Raw genomic sequence first — 18323 nt, forward strand, 5'->3', positions numbered from 1 at the left:
ATATAGAGATTTCTATACTTTAGTAGTAACATCAGATAATTAGTCAGAATGTATTTTGAAAACTCAATAAAAAGAAAAACGTTTCGCTAATCAAAGATTACCCAGTGTAACAAAGATTTACAAATAACACGAAACTGCAGCTTTAATGTAGGAGAAAGTAACTGATATTTGATTCGCTGTTTGTTTGTTTTTGAATTTTGCTCAAAGCTACACGAGAGCTATCTGCGCTAGCCGTCCCTAATTTAGCAGTGTAAGACTAGAGGGAAGGCAACTAGTCATCAACACCCACCGCCAACTCTTGGGTCACTCTTTTACCAACGAATAGTGGGATTGACCGTCACTTTATAATGCCCCCACGGCTGAAAGGGGGAGCATGTTTGGTGCGACGGGGATTCGAACCCGCGACCCTCGGAATAGAAGTCGAACGCCTTAGCCCACCTGGCCATGCCGGGGCCTTGACAGTTTGTTTGTTATTTCACATTTTTTAGAGCTGGCCGCTATCCTGTAATGGCTATCCTTTAAACACATAGAACACAACGGTTCCGTCCCGATACCAAAGGATTATGTGTTAAACAATGTGTTTTACTTAAGTTTTCTTTCCGTTCAGGTACTTGTAATAAGAACTAAACAAAGTTTTGATTGTTGTCTGTGAAAAAATTAAAAAATGGATGAAATAGGTGAAAAATAATGGTTCTCATTATTCTATCTTCTTGACCAATCGGTCATTTCCAATCAATGACCTTCATCGGGATGGATAACAGGACGCGCATGCTGTTTTTTATGGGCGACCAAGTTGCAGCACAGCCGCCTTCCCCTGGTGTTAAGTTTCATAACGGTCTTTCTTTCAACACTTCACTCTTCCCCGACACCGAATTTATTAGTTATTTGAGACAGATAAGAATACAGCTTAGAATACAGAATATATAATATAAGAATACATCTCAGTGAAACTATTGTTAAAATATGAGAATACGGCGTAGTGAAGTATTCTTAAAATATGAGAATACGACGTAGTGAAAGCATTCTTAAAATATGAGAATACGGCGCAGTGAAAGTATTGTTAAAATATAAGAATACGGCGCAGTGAAACTATTGGAAAAATATGAGAATACGGCGTAGTGAAAGTATTGTTTAAATATGAAAAATATAGTTTAGTGGAAGCATTGTTAAAGTACGTATCACTTAAAAATATAAGACAGACAATATGTGTGTCATCTCATTTTGTTTAATTATCAATACAACAATTCATAGACGCACAATAAAGGGGGGACACATCCCCCGCAAAATTCGGGCACACATGTGTATATTTATACTTCAACTTTCTAACTACGTAGTTTAGGCATCAGTTATACTGAAGGTTTCTGATAAATTATTTGTTTCTTTATTTATTTTTTCACTAGTTTGCATAAAGTGCGCGAACGATACGAGTAACAAACACTTTACAGTGTGTCACACTTCATGCTGAACAGTAAAAGAACAGCCCGTTTTATTTCAAACGGAACCTGTGTTTTGTCTGCTTCGTGCACTCAATGTGAGAGCTTTTTGTTATAAATAAAGCTTTCATTTTTTTATTTTTTTTGAAGGTCTCAACTATTTAGTTATCACGTGCAGTACGCACGCAACGCTGTGTTTACTTATTCAAATAACACGTGTATGAGTGGTAGTTGAAGTTTTGTCAGCTGAATGTAAGTGAAAACAACACCGGTGTTACTGTATTGTTATTCTGTTTAATTTAAGGCAACACTTCACATTCACCGTTTCGTTTAAAAATGGACAAAATGAAAACTAGGCCTCAGAATGTAATTCTATATTTACAACATCCCTGATTTATTTAGTGTTTCACACTACTCTCGCTTGTATTACGTGATTAAAAAGTGTCATACGTATGGTGTACCTCTCTATAAAATGGATTTTACGTATAAATTATTGTGGTTTTTGGTTTTTTTTAAATAGAGAAGTCTAAGAATAGGAGTCTGTCTGTGAGTATGTCTGTCTAGATTTCCATGCGCGTATCTCCAAAACTAATAAACCGACGAATACGAAAACTTTACCCAAGTTGAGAAGTCAATATGGAACAGTCCTCTCCAGATTTGGACCAAGTTACATAACAATGTTAAACATCTATAACTTAGAAGTCTCTAACAATAGTGAACATCTCTATGAGTTGAATTGTCTAACAATGTTTAACATATACAATTTGGAATATCAGAATTGTTATGTCTATTATTAACTTTTCTATCATGAAAACACAACCTTGAGAGAAGTCAAACAAAGTGTTTTCTACCTCAATAAAATGTTTATTGAATAAGGTAACATCATTATTTAAAAAACGAGGTCACCTACAGAGCAATCAAAAGAAACAGAGGACCTATATAAGCCAAATATGGTCGTCTTTAAACAACTGGTGTTTATTTGTTTAGTTCAACCTTTCTGAACGAACGCTGACGTAGTCGTGATGTCAGTGAACATAATCTGAAGTTTTCGTTGGCCACAAACAATTCAGTAAATGTAGACAAAGATTAAAACAGTTAAGTAAATAAACACGCTCTAAACGTTACTTCCTTTATAGGTATTGAGAACTTATCCTTTCGAAGCGACACCTGGCAGTCACACATGAATCGATAACTTCCCTTCACTCTAACAGAAGCGACACCTAGCAGTCGTTCATGAATTTATAATTTCTATCAAACACTTTCATTTAGATTCTGTCTCGTATCATAACCGTATATAAACAAACATATCAATCCTTACACGCCTTCATTTGAATACGTTATTTAATACGTCATTAGAAAGAACTGTAACCCGGATGTATAGCTATGTGTCAATTCTTTAATAACTTCGTTCGATTCTAGTTGGTACTACGTCGCTATAGAGTTTCTTACCCGGATGTAAAGTTATGTGTCAATTTCTTCATAACTTCATTCGATTCTAGCAGGTACTACGTCGTTATAGAGTTTCTTACCCAGATGTAAAGCTGTGTGTCAATTTTTTAATAACTTCATTCGATTCTAGCAGGTACTACGTCGTTATAGAGTTTCTTACCCGTATGTAAAGTTATGTGTCAATTTCTTCATAACTTCATTCGATTCTAACAGGTACTACGTCGTTATAGAGTTTCTTACCCGGATGTAAAGTTATGTGTCAATTTTTTAATAACTTCATTAGATTCTAGCAGGTACTACGTCGTTATAGAGTTTCTTACCCGGATGTAAAGTTATGTGTCAATTTTTTAATAACTTCATTCGATTCTAGCAAGTACTACGTCGTTATAGAGTTTCTTACCCGGATGTAAAGTTATGTGTCAATTTCTTCATAACTTCATTCGATTCTAGCAGGTACTACGTCGTTATAGAGTTTCTTACCCGGATGTAAAGTTATGTGTCAATTTCTTCATAACTTCATTCGATTCTAGCAGGTACTACGTCGTTATAGATTTTTTACCCGGATGTAAAGCTGTGTGTCAATTCTTTCATAACTTAATTCGATTCTAGTCTATACTACGTTGTTAGAGAGTGTCGTTACCCGGACGTATAGGTATGTGTTAATTCATACGTAACTTCTTGTCTATAAAGGTTGGCCCGGCATGGCCAAGCGCGTTAAGGTATGCGACTCATAATCCGAGGGTTGCGGGTTCGCATCCCCGTCGCGCCAAACATGCTCGTCCTTTCAGCCGTGGGGGCGTTATAATGTGACGGTCAATCCCACTATTCGTTGGTAAAAGAGTAGCCCAAGAGTTGGCGGTGGGTGGTGACGACTAGCTGCCTTCCCTCTAGTCTTACACTGCAAAATTAGGGACGGCTAGCACAGATAGCCCCGCGTAGGTTTGTGCGAAATTCAAAAAACAAACAAACTATAAAGGTTGCTCGTGTTGAATATATTAAATGTATGTACTTAATATTCACAGAAAAAATATATACAACTAATTAGTCGGATTTTTTCAGTTCTCTGAAGCTGGTACCACAACGTATTCCTCATGTTTATATATGGCTGTCATGTCGTGTTTAATGATTGGTGAGGTGTCATCAAATGTTGCAGCTAACAAAAAAACTATGTAACCATTTTTGAATATTACATGTTGGAGAAAAAACAATGAACTGCAAGAAATTTTCTAACCATGGAAAGTTTTTAAGACTGCCACAAAGGGGATCCACACATCAGTCTTTGAGATTTTAACGGTGGGACAGCGGTAAGTCTACGGACATAAAACGCTAAAATCCAGTGTTCGATACTCTGCAGTGGACACAGCAAATAGCCCACTGTGGCCTTGCTTTAACACAATGAAACCAACCTAATTTTAGGGTTAACGTTTTGCAAACTGAACACATTTATTTTAACCCTATTATATAACGTCATATCTCTTGAAAGTATATCTCAGTGATCTTGATAGTTTTCACTGTCCGTAGTTTTCCTAAAACGATAATAACGTGAGAGAATAAGACAGTACTCAACTTTATGACAGTCACAACAGTGAAGAATAACACACCTGTCCAATAGAATGTATCATACAATGATGAAAATCTATCGTTTGACAGATAGGTCAAAACTTGTAAGATTTAAACGATAACTTGTAACTTTCAAACTGGAATTAGAGGCAGTTAAACTAAAACTTACGGCATTTAAATCAGGTCGGTCCTGTAATAGTTAATTTATCATGATGAAACTTTGTAGAATGGACGGCAACTGCCTGTTGTGGAGACGCAAGAGTAGAGGACGGCGTTTCGAAAGTCTTCCGCCTTCAGAATTCTTATGTTTCAACAGGCTGTTGCCGTCCATTCTACAAAGTTTCATCATGAATACTCAGCCTAAACAGTCTATCAAAGAATAGCTAACTTATCATTTGTGACACCTAAACCAGGAATTGTGATATTTAAATTGAAACTTTTAACATTTAAACTAATACTTGTAGTATTTAAATCAGGTCGGTCCTGTAATAGCTAACTTATCACTTGTGACACTTAAACCAGGAACTGTGACATGTAAATTAAACTTTTTTTATATTTAAACTAAGGTTTTATAGTATTGTTTTTTTCTTTATGTACTTCATGTGGTGTTTAAAGAAACAACAACAATAACAAACGCTCTCTGAAAACAGATCCTATCAGACAATCTAACATTATGCAGCTAGAAATATCTTAAAATTGTTTAGACTTATCTGAAATAGACAAGACTGTTGTCAAACGAGTTATGGTAGATAAAATCTCAAACTCGACAAATCCGATTTCATCACTAAGGCAATCTGAGAATTGCAACACCTACTTCGGGTTTTCATCTGATAACCAACGCCCTCTACATGAGCTATAAGATTTCATTTATTTAGTTTTATATTTGACCCCTTTAATCTATGGCTCAGATTAGAGCTCATAATGTTAAAATCGGAGGTTTTATACCTATGTTAGGAACGGCACCGATAGCTCACTGTGCATTTTTTACAAATACAGACTTTGTATTTTGTTAATGTGTGTGACTTTATGTCTACAAGTGTGTGTATATATGAACAGTAATAAGATATGTGGATACGTTCTGTTGTGTATAACTTAAACGTTTGTTACAACCTGCGTTACCTTCCGAATATTTCATTTCTAACGTTTATGACGTGAATAATTTCCAAAGTAGCTTCGTCGGTGAAATTCTCAGTGGACTGCCATGGATATCATTACTGCCAGGGGGAGCTGGGATTTGTAATACAAGATAATGTTATGAGCATCATTCCGTTTAGAGGAGGGCCGGCGCTTGACTCCTAATCTGAGGGTCGCGGATTCGAATCCCCGTCACACCAAACATGCTCGGCCTTTCAGCTGTGGAGGCGTTATAATGTGATGGTTAATCCCACTATTCGTTGGTAAAAGAGTAGCCCAAGAGTTTGCTGTGAGTGATGATGACTATCTACCTTTCCTCTAGTCTTACACTGCTATAGTAGGGACGGCTAGCGCAGATAGCTCTCGTGTAGCTTTGCGCGAAATTCAAAAACAAGCAAACTGTCTTGTATTACCAATGTTCACTAATATTGTGATAAACCTATCTTATTTATTATTATTGTCTTAAATGGTGTATTGGCCACAAGATGGAGCTGATTTATTTAATGTCAAATGTAGAATCAAGACTGTCAGTCACAAATATCCGCAAACCTCTGTAAAAGTGAAACATAAAGTTCGGATATTTCCTATGCTTTCCAGGAAAACCTTAAATTATTTTTCAAGCTGTCAAGATGTGAAATATTTTTAGGAAGTTGAATATAAAGACAGTTCTGTCGCATTTGGAAAACTTTATAAAGATTTATTTCTGGAAACAGCTCAAGTGTGACGAGCTTAACCTTTATGTGCTTAATGGAACCCAAGCTGTTTGAGTTTTTCCACTAGGAGTCTCTTCTAAAGGAAAATCTGGAAAAAAACAAAAACACCTATAATCGTCAACTGATCAATCTAATTATAGATTAAGAAACAAGTGGATATTTTCTACTAAATTTACTGGTTTCTTTTTATAACTCAAGATATGTTGTTTCTAGACTCAAAAAATTTCTTGAGAAGCGTAGGTCAAGAAACTTTTTTGTTTGGGAATTTCGCACAAAGCTACTCGAGGACTATCTGTGCTAGCCGTCCCTAATTTAGCAGTGTAAGACTAGAGGGAAGGCAGCTAGTCATCACCACCCACCGCCAACTCTTGAGCTACTCTTTTACCAACGAATAGTGGGATTGACCGTCACATTATAGACCCCCCACGGCTGGGAGGGCGAGCATGTTTAGCGCGACGCGGGCGCGCACCCGCGACCCTCGGATTACGAGTCGCACGCCTTACGCGCTAGGCCACGCCGGGCCATCAAGAAACAATATTACTAAATTAAAAAATTTTTAAAGTATCTCTATTATAACATAGTTCTGTCTTAAATGTTTCTTTTTTAATCTAAATGGATGCTATTTTGTGTGAAATTGGAGCGTTGAATGAGTTCGAAGTAATATCTTGAAAACTGTGTTATTTAAACAAAACACTTAGTTGGTGTGAACAATATTTATTATCTTCGCAACAAAAACTCTGTCTGATAATCACTGACGTATAATTTCTCAATAATACATTGTTTTATAAAGAATCTAGTCCTTTTTTAAAAAAATTAAATAAAATATATAGCAATAAAAATATATAGGTTTTTGCAGACGATTCCAGTGCTAAGCCTACTAAAGTCAGTTTTCCCTTTATTTATATATTTGGCCACCAGACTTTTCGACAGAAAATTATTTTTTACAATATAAAATATAACAGTTCATGATGTACAGATTCCAAAACAAAAAATATTGACACAGTTTCTTTTTTTAGTTCTATCTTCCTAATTAATTACCTAAAAAATATTTAAGTATGTGTTTGTATGTTTTCAAGCAAAGTCACAGAGGGCTATATGCTGTGCCTACCGCGGGAAATTGAACTAGGATTTTAGCGATGTAAGTCCGTATATATATATATATTTAATGTGTTAATGCCCCAGTGGCAAAGCGGTATGCCTACGGACTTACAACGCTAGAATCTGGGTTTCGATACTCGTGGCGAGAAAAGTACAGATAGTCCATTGTGTGGTTTTTCAAAAGAAACAGTTGATACGTTAAAATATTATATAATTATACATCAATAAACAACATTGTAGCAGTTTAAAGTTAACTGTCGTCATTCCGCTGTCTTAACGTTTTAATCAAGTTCACTGTAGTATTTTAACTCTTGAAGTCACATCTGGATGTCGTTTAGGATCTTGGTCACTCAGATCGGCGTCTGATCTGAGTGACCTTTAACGTGAACTTCTCCGCCACTCAATTAACATCTATTTCTTCCTGAGAGACACTAAGGCTCCTCTCCACTTTAGTCTACAAGTCTTTCTACTAACCTTATTCAGCTTGAAGGATGATGTTTGTGGGGTTTAAGGATCGTTTAATGACATCCATGACATATTTAGTGAGATAATAAAATAATCTTTACAAACCGAAGCTTTGTACTGGGTGTAATATTAAGTTAGGAATATTCAAAAGTCAGGCATGATTTTTTGATAATTACAATATATATTTATTTATATTTAAACAGTTAGGTTACTGTTCTTGGATTTTTAATGCAAAGTTACACAAATAATAGGAACCCAGATTTAACTTTGAAAACTAAGAAACTTACCCCTAGCCCACCGGAGGACAAGTGATAGGTTGTCATAGTTACCTCTTGCCCACCGGAGGACAAGTGATATGTTGTCATGGTTACTCTCAGCCCACCGGAGGACAAGTGATATGTTGTCATAGTTACCCCTTATTCTTTTTCCAGTTTTGTTATTTTTTATGACTTTTCAGTCGTAAAATTGTCTTTTTCTCACTTTCTCCCATTGGCCATGTAAAAACTACAACATTGCTTGGTTCTGTAATGTATATTGGGAAGCCTTAATATTAAATTCATTGTTTATATATAGAGAGATTCTGTAGAAATATTCGAATCAGAACAATGAATTTACCAGTAACGTTTGCCAAAAGCAACCTGTCACTGAGGGTGGTTCTAAGGGTGAAAGGTGTAGTATTAGTGTCACAATTCATTATCAACCAGTATTTAGCAAAACGCCGTACTACGGGTTACCTATCGTGGGGATCGAACCCCGGATTCTACTGTTATAAATCACTATTCACATGTTGTATGTTAGGCAATACTGAGTTACACCTAACTAATTATATAGCTGTACACACACAAGAAAAGGTGTAGCAACCACATAAAGAAAACGTGGTATTAATTTCTCACTTTAACGATAATTAAAGACGGGTAACATCAGGTATTTCTCGGGTAACATTAGGTATTTCTCACTAGACAGTAGTTTGTTTATCTCAGAGTAACACATTCATGTTGTTATCTGCTACATAGGAGATTCTTGTGTGTGTGTGAGACCGCCCTTACTAATGCTTTTTCATGCAGAATAGATCGTAAGATAGGGGTGGGGCGGAGGGCTCTACACCCCGTAATTCTTCTAACAGCCTTCCTTGTACACGAAACAAATTTTGTAAACCACTACACTCAGCGTAACGGTACCATAAAACTTTCCCACGCGGTTCGCCATCAGAACAACTGGATATACAGAAATAACAATAATTGTATTATACTTCACTGGCATTTCAAGAATAGTCAAACTGAAGTGTGGTAAGCTCAAAAATTCACACCTTTTAGTCGTTATTGTTTTTAATATCAGAACTGTATAGCGTTAGAATAATTATCTCAGATAGCATTATTTTAAATTACACTGGAATAAATACAGATGTAACAGACCACGATAGACCCTGTTAAAAACGATATTACGTTTTCTCGGAATCTCTAAAAATGAAAATAGAAACAGAGGATTTTATGTTTGATGATTAAATTCATTTCACATAAACTAAATGACATCGCTATGAACAAGAAAGTTATTTACAGATTCTCGAATACGTTCTAATCAGATTCTCTGTCAGATCAGCGTGAGAAATCGTCAGTTATTTAGAACTAATATAATTTAAATTTCATAACATTTAAGGAAAAACAGCACGACTTTCGACGTGTTTGTAAAATTATTTATAAAAATCCAAATGTCACATTGATTATATTCAAAAGTGTAATATATGCATAATGTTTTTACTTTAATGTTAAACAGAGAAGTAATTGTGTGTTTTCGGTGTTATTTAAAAAACCAAACGTATGCCACGTCAGACTAGAGTATTTCAGTTTGGTCTGAACGTTTTGTAAAACAGTTTCGTCCCTGACTAGAAATCGACCAGTCCGTCAGACTCAACACAGAAATCAGAGCTTTCTATCCATCTTCTCTCTTTCATCCCACCCTAATGTGACTCCACCCACTCTTGCGGTCTCGGGCTTCCTCGTGCGATGAAACTGACAAGACCGTATGTAGAGCGCGAACTGTAGGTCTAGATTTGGACGATTTACACTCACAAGCTATTTCGAGTTCTCGTGATATCCGTTCGCTTTTCCCACAGTTGAAGTAGAGACGAAGAAAGACAATCATCTGGTTTCTATCGAGTAGATAATATTTAGTGTAAAGTTAACACGTGGTTTGTTGTGTCGCTTTTCCTGATCTTGAAAAGTAACTGGACACTATTTACTAGAGCAAGTGACGTGTTTTATATAGGTAAGTCTGGAGCATATTACTTTAACATACCATTACAACACATCGTTATAGAGTTTCTTACCCAGATGTAAAGCTATGTGTCAATTCTTTAATAACTTCTTTCGATTCTAGCAGGTACTACGTCGTTATAGAGTTTCTTACCCGGATGTAAAGCTGTGTATTAATTCTTTAACAACTTCATTCGATTCTAGCAGGTACTACGTCGTTATAGAGTTTCTTACCCGGATGTAAAGCTATGTGTCAATTCATTAATAACTTCATTCGATTCTAGTTGGTACTACGTCATTCTAGAGTTTCTTACCCGGATGTAAAGCTATGTGTCAATTCTTTAATAACTTCATTCGATTCTAGTTGGTACTACGTCATTCTAGAGTTTCTTACCCAGATGTAAAGCTATATGTCAATTCTTTAATAACTTCATTCCATTCAAATGTGAAACTGTTTTCAGTTATTAGTAGCGTCAACACATCGACAGAGACTTTATTACCGTACTGATCTACATTACACGTTACTTACACTACAGAATTATACTACAGTACCGTACTGATCTACATTACACATTACTTACACTACAGATGATACTGCATTACCGTACTGATCTACATTACACGTTACTTATACTACAGATGAGACTGCATTACCGTACTGATCTACATTAGACGTTACTTACACTACAGATGAGACTGCATTACCGTACTGATCTACATCACACGTTACTTATACTACAGATGAGACTGCATTACCGTACTGATCTACATCACACGTTACTTATACTACAGATGAGACTGCATTACCGTACTGATCTACATCACACGTTACTTATATTACAGATGAGACTGCATTTCCGTACTGATCTACATTACACGTTACTTACAGTACAGGTGAGACTTCATTACCGTACTGATCTACATTACACGTTACTTACACTACAGAATTATACTGCAGTACCATACTGATCTACATCACACGTTACTTATACTACAGATGAGACTGCATTACCGTACTGATCTACATTACACGTTACTTATACTACATTTGAGACTTCATTACCGTACTGATCTACATTACACGTTGCTTACACTACAGATGAGACTGCATTACTGTACTGATCTACATCACACGTTACTTACAGTACAGGTGAGACTTCATTACCGTACTGATCTACATTACACGTTACTTACACTACAGAATTATACTGCAGTACCATACTGATCTACATCACACGTTACTTATACTACAGATAAGACTGCATTACCGTACTGATCTACATTACACGTTACTTATACTACATTTGAGACTTCATTACCGTTCTGATCTACATTACACGTTACTTATACTACATTTGAGACTTCATTACTGTACTGATCTACATTACACGTTACTTATACTACAGATGAGACTGCATTACCGTACTGATCTACATTACACGTTACTTACAATACAGGTGAGACTTCATTACCGTACTGATCTACATTACACATTACTTACACTACAGATGATACTGCATTACCGTACTGATCTACATTACACGTTACTTATACTACATTTGAGACTTCATTACCGTACTGATCTACATTACACGTTACTTATACTACATTTGAGACTTCATTACCGTTCTGATCTACATTACACGTTACTTATACTACAGATGAGACTGCATTACCGTACACATACACATCACACGTCACTTATACTACAGATGAGACTGCATTACCGTACTGATCTACATTACACGTTACTTGCAGTGCAGGTGAGACTTCATTACCGTACTGATATACATTACACGTTACTTATACTACAGATGAGACTGCATTACCGTACTGATCTACATTACACGTTACTTATACTACAGATGAGACTGCATTACCGTACTGATCTACATTACACGTTACTTACAGTACAGGTGAGACTTCATTACCGTACTGATGTAAGTAACACTTAAACTTTATGATCGTATTGATTTCATGTATTATTTTTCATTAAAGCTCAACTTAAGATGTTTCTCCATATTTAAAACTGAGATACTGGGGTTTCAAGCTTGCTGTATATGTCCAGGTGCACTTGGTTCTTCTCATACATTTAATTATCAACTAAGTTATTAAAGAAACTTTTTACTTAACCATTTATACTGAAATAAAATAAGTGAAATATCAGTCACCGTTAAAATAACATAATTTAATGTTATTAGTTCCTACTGTAATTGTGATGTGCACGTGACATGAATAACATTAATATCAATTACAGTTCACTTCACTTAATCTGGTTCACACAATGACAGTCGTTATTCATGAAAACACAATTTGGTTCACACTATAACAGTCGTTGTTGATGAAAACATAATCACGTTCACACCATAAAAGTCGATGTTTATGAAAATACAATCTGGTTCACACCATAATAGTCGTTGTTCATGAAAACACAATCTGGTTCACACTATAACAGTCGTTGTTGATGAAAACATAATCACGTTCACACCATAACAGTCGATGTTCATTAAAAGACCATCTGGTTCACACCATAACAGTCGTTGTTCATGAAAACACAATTTGGTTCACATCGAAATAGTCGTTGTTCATGAAGTATATTATATAAATAGTGTTTAGACTACTACTCTGTCTATCGTATCCCAGCCGGCATGATGAATCATGGTAGTGTAGGAAAGGCCTTGTCGGCAGTGGTTAAGGTAGATGTTAGTGAGCATTGTCAGTTACACATTTTTACTTTTTTGTCACGACGTTAAGTGTAGCGTTGCATAACTCTAATTTAGTATGTAATTTTTGTTCATTATTCCTTGTCGTTAAGTGAACAACGGAATTGAGTAATGAACTTCCACGCTAAAAGTTGGTTTTTCGGTTCCCGTTTTGGGCACAGCACAGATAGTCCATTATGTAGGCTTGTGTTTATCAATGAAACACACTAACAATGAATAAGTCAGTAGAAATTACTACGCATGCCACGCCACCTGGTAATGAACAAAACGCGCTGCTGTACAAGAGAAACATATGCAAAAAGGTTTTTAAATGGCCGGAAATAGTGGAATGTTTAGTAAGAGAGAAAGTAGGTCTTCCTGACAGAGAATTAAAACAAGGAGCCTCCTCGCCCTCTGTCTTAGTGACATGTGTCCACCAGATGTCGTGGTATGACATGCATGCCAGCTATTTGCTTTATATGTGCACTCTAGCCTTCCCTTTTGTGACACATCTGTCTTGTCATTTATTGAACTATGGAGAACCTAGGACTTGGCCTTGCTTGTTTTTGTTTTATAGAATTACATCGTGAATTGTTTCTCACAAAAGACTCGTGTGTTTGTATTAAAGAAACTAGATGAGAGAACACAACGAATCTTTATTTTCATGTGTAAATATTGTCCACATGAAGGTTATTGTGTCTGAGATTATTATCTGCACCTTTTAAATATATTCACATAATAAAGGTATTTGGTACTGTAAGTTAAATGGAGCCTTATTCGATGAATAAGCTCTATAGCAAGGTTGGAGAGTTATATGACAAAGTCAGAGGCCATTGTGATTAAGTAGGCTGTAGGGCAAGGTCAAAAAACCCTAAAATTAAATAACTGTACGGCAAAGTTAGAAACCCGTAAAGTAAATGGGCTATAGGGCAATGTCAGAGGAATATATAGCAAGAATAGAGATCCCTAAAGTTAAATGGACTATACAAAAAAGTTAGGGATTCACTAAGGTTAAATGGACTATATGAAAAAGTAAAAGACTCCTTAAGGTTAAATGAACTATATGAAAAGATTAGAGACTCCCTAAGGCTAAATGGGCTGTTCAGCAACACCAAAGACTCCATTAGGGTTAAGCAGCGCCATTCCTAATTTAAAACTACTGAATAGAGAAATGGAATCTATAAGCGTCATCCGTCGTCTATGTGTATATTCTTGCAGAATTAACTGTTACCCTTAAAAGGAAGTCACAGACAAAATTGCTGAGTACGTTCGCGACTCCAACATTGGACCCGCCGATACGCTACCTTGTAAGCTATTCACGTACTCTCAATAACGAGTAGGTTTAATCGTTACCCATGTACGATCTAGCTGTGTGTAATGGCGGTTGAATCCATCTCCCTCTGTCACGTGACCGTGAGAACGCAGAAGTCATCAGTTCTTCTTGGGAACATGGGATACTGATATGTTCTACTTGAGGCGGGGCTTTAGGTTAAGCCTAAAGGTTCGAATTACAAAACGTTGAGAAAAAAAGATAAAAAGTGGCAGTTTGTTCTAAATGAAACCTGCTCAGAACACGTGATGGTTATATGAAAATAGCATATAGCATTAGCAGTGAGTTTGAATAAGTAAAACTGGAACCAGTACAGAATCAAATATCCATATAACAAACAATACAGACTTAAATATTCATGTAAAGTAACGTTACCAAGGTAACAACAATAGCACTAGTTAAATAACAGTAAAATTATTAAGATGAAAACAACATTACTAAGTTAGCAACAATTGCCAAGGTAACGAGAATTAGCTTACAGTGTAATAACAACGTAGTTGTTGTACTTTTACTGAGGCTGGCTGATGTTCCGCGGGTTCGTAATCCAGCCAATCACGTAGTTCAAGCCAAACACAAGTCAGGCTAGAAAGAGTGGAATTAATTTGAACACAAACACATTTAACTCTAGCCAGTTGACGTGTCACTTCTAGGACGACTACACTGACCACGTGCTTTTACTTTTCACTTTCCCAGAAGTAAAGGGGGGTGGGGTGTTACATCTCTTAGTAATCCACCCTGTAGTTCGTGGTATGAAAGTTACGGTTGAAGGTGCTAACATGGATTCGTAAAGTACAGTAACTAAGTTCAGTCATCCCATTGAACATTATGGTGTAATACATAAATTACTTTGGATTCCCAAACAACACAAACTATAGATACGGAACTACTAAAATTGTCTGTGACGAAAGACGTGTCTCTTATAATAGCTAACGATCTGAAATATCAAATATAATAAAGAACATTTGCAAAAATACTTTAATACTATTACGTATCATATAAAGAAAACCGAGTGTTATCCATAGTTATCTTCAAGGTATTTTGGTAATTTTGTTAATTAATACTATGCATTAGTAAACAGAGATGTTTCTAACACAACGACACTTTTTAAACAGCTGTTTCTAACTATGTATTACTTCAAAACAAATTAGTGCAACCTGGCCAACATGTCTTCCAACAGTTATTAAGTGAGATAACTTTAGTTGAAAATTTATATTTTTTTATGATTGAAAACTTTAAACAAATCTTACTATGAAAGACTATATCAAAGCTTGGTCAGCTGCGCATGTGGATATATATTTATGTATGATATTCTTACACGTAATTATCACGGTTTTCTTGACAAACCACAACTTACTGCATAAAAAATGACCTTCACTACAAACAAAGATATCAGCTTTCAGTAAAACAAACAGTTTCAACTTTGAAGATAAAAGCCTATTATTTCTAAATACAAATATTCCCTAAAACTTACTTTACTAGCTTAGTAGGTACAGTGGAATTTATTCGTCATCACAGTATTTGTTGAATAGAACTCGTAAACGCACTCGAATTTTTCACGTTTTCTCTTATCATATTTTAAACCCCAAATTCATACAGTTTTTATCAGTTAGTTGTTCTAAATGTTTACAGAATTTTGTGACATTTTCACAACTAATTTTCAGTTGAACCAGTTGAGTCTGTTGACAACTATGAACACTATTCTGAATGGTTTAAGTTGTTTATTAATATAGTTAATGAAAGCTACGTGGCGTTTCCATACATGATGTAACGTTATATCATTAGTTAAAGTTATAGTGGTTTTTGATCATTTCTTTAACTAATATTTACAGTTGTTTTTACTTTCTCCTGTAAGAAGACTGTGCGGTAAAAATGAAGTATTTTCTACTTAATTCGATTGTTAGGAAGAAGTAAAATATTTTAAACTTGACCCCATTTTATTGTAAAAGTCATTTCTAGTTAACAGAAAAAGTGTGCATAACGGTTCTAGATATTGAAAAAAATGCACGTCTTATGGTTGGTGGCCATCTTACCGAAGAGTTCGATAAAATGGCCCCCCAAGATGGAATAAAATGGCCATTATTCTAATAAGAAATGTAAATCAAAATAAATGTTTTATTTACTAACTACAGTGATTGGAAATGTTTCTCGTAGGTTGCTCAACATCTTTGAAAATAGCGCAAATACGGAGAAGTGAGGAACATTGTGGTTGAAATATACATCACTGATATGTGGTGAGACGCCCTTATGTCGCTCTTAATAAAGCAAGCGCTCGTAATAAAAAATCATACATCCTGAACTGTGTTTGTTATGGTATGTTCTTTGAAACAGTCAGAGTGAAATCACATAAAATATAAATATTCAAAGCAAGTTCTCATCTTGTTGGTCAATGTATTTAAGTGTGGCGGTCACGTGACAAATAGTTAGGTATAACTCACTGTAATTGGTAGCTGATGAAACACTAAAGGAAACCGTCTTTACCCACTTCTTCCAGTTGTCATTATTGTGGGCATTCTGAAATGAAAACATGTTTATTTTTAGGATACTATGTGTATTTATAGTGGGAAGTCAGTTAAGGCCTGGTTAACTGTAGTACACACATCTCACAGTATCTTAGGTAAATTACGATTCCTGTTTATTGTATTTCACTTTATATTTTGGTTAGTGTATCAATAGTTGTATTATTTATGTTACGTTTCTGTCACTCATGTAGTTTGTTATTTATTATCTTTCGACTTTGTTATCTTAGGACTTTGTTGCACTATCATGAAACTTGACTCTCGAGGTAAACAATAGCACGTGCCATAGTGGTTTATCTCAGATATCAGATTACTCAAATTACACCGTTTGAGTTGGTAAATGGGTTTCCATTGGCCAAAAGACGTTGTTATGGAGGCCGTGTAAAGTTTTGCATATATATTTATATATATACTGATGTCCAGTTATGCATGAAAAACTAAATCATTGATTGAACCAATAAATGTTTGTTTTTTTTGAAATTTCCCGCACAGCTACACTAGGGCTATCTGCGCTGAAACCAATAACTAGTGTTATATGTTCCATGAGTAAAGAAAAAATAGTGTTATATGTTCCATAAGTAAAGAATAACTAGTGTTATATGTTCCATAAGAAAAGTATAACTAGTGTTATATGTTCCATAAGTAAAGTATAACTAGTGTTATATGTTCCATAAGTAAAGAATAACTAGTGTTATATGTTTCATAAGTAAAGTATAACTAGTGTTATATGTTCCATAAGTAAAGTATAACTAGTGTTATATGTTCCATAAGTAGAGTATAACTAGTGTTATATGTTTCATAGGTAAAGTATAACTAGTGTTATATGTTCCATAAGTAAAGAATAACTAGTGCTATATGTTTCATAAGTAAAGTATAACTAGTGTTATATGTTCCATAAGTAAAGTATAACTAGTGTTATATGTTCCATAAGTAAAGAATAACTAGTGTTATATGTTCTATAAGTAAAGTATAACTAGTGTTATATGTTCCATAAGTAAAGTATAACTCGTGTTATATATTCCATAGAAAACTCTCTTTTCCCTTTATTGCTGCTTTTATTAACAAAACTCCGACATGGCCAGGTGATTAAAACGTAATCCGAGGGTCGCGGGTTCGAATCCCGGTCGCACCAAACATGCTCGGTCTTTCAGCCAAGTGGGCGTTATAATGTAACGGTCAATTCCAGTATTCATTAATAAAAGAGTAGCCCAAGATTTGGCCGTGGGTAGTGATGACTTCCCTCTTGTCTTACACTGCCAAATTGGGGACTGCTAGCACAGAGAGGTCTCGTGTAGCTTTACGCGAAATAAAAAAAAAAAAAACTTTCATTAACAGTAGCGGTTGGAATATTTAATATATTATGTTTAATTTTCTTAGTATTATATTCATAATAAAAAGACTATTTTTACATTGCTAGTTAGTGCGTTAACTTAGGACTAACTTAAATCTCCTATTGTGGTCGGCCCCCCGGTGGCACAGAGGTATGTCTATTGACTCACACCACTAGAAACCGGGTTTTGAAACCCGTGGTGGGAGCGCAGATACTCCATCGTGTAACTTTGTGCTTAATTCCAAACAATCAACAATCAAAGCCTACTTTGGTCGAACTTCGGGAAATATTATTAGGATAACGGCCGAACAGCTCGCTAACAACGAGAGTGTTCTCATATTTAT

At 35.5% G+C, this 18323-nt stretch overlaps 1 protein-coding gene across 2 annotated transcripts in view; it reads left to right on the forward strand.

The window, feature by feature from the left end:
• Positions 1-9844: 9844 nt before the first annotated feature.
• LOC143257337 (fibroblast growth factor receptor 3-like) overlaps positions 9845-18323 on the forward strand; it is a 55211-nt gene continuing 46732 nt past the window's right edge. The window contains exon 1 of one of the 2 annotated variants that reach the window (XM_076515855.1): positions 9845-10114. The gene's annotated coding sequence lies outside the window, so the exon portion shown is untranslated. Of the gene's footprint in view, positions 10115-16727; positions 16748-18323 lie in introns of those variants that run through there. The other variant, XM_076515856.1, reaches the window with a different exon arrangement.

This window comes from Tachypleus tridentatus, chromosome 7, assembly GCF_004210375.1.
Source record: "Tachypleus tridentatus isolate NWPU-2018 chromosome 7, ASM421037v1, whole genome shotgun sequence".
In the NCBI taxonomy this organism is placed as follows: Eukaryota; Metazoa; Arthropoda; class Merostomata; order Xiphosura; family Limulidae; genus Tachypleus; species Tachypleus tridentatus.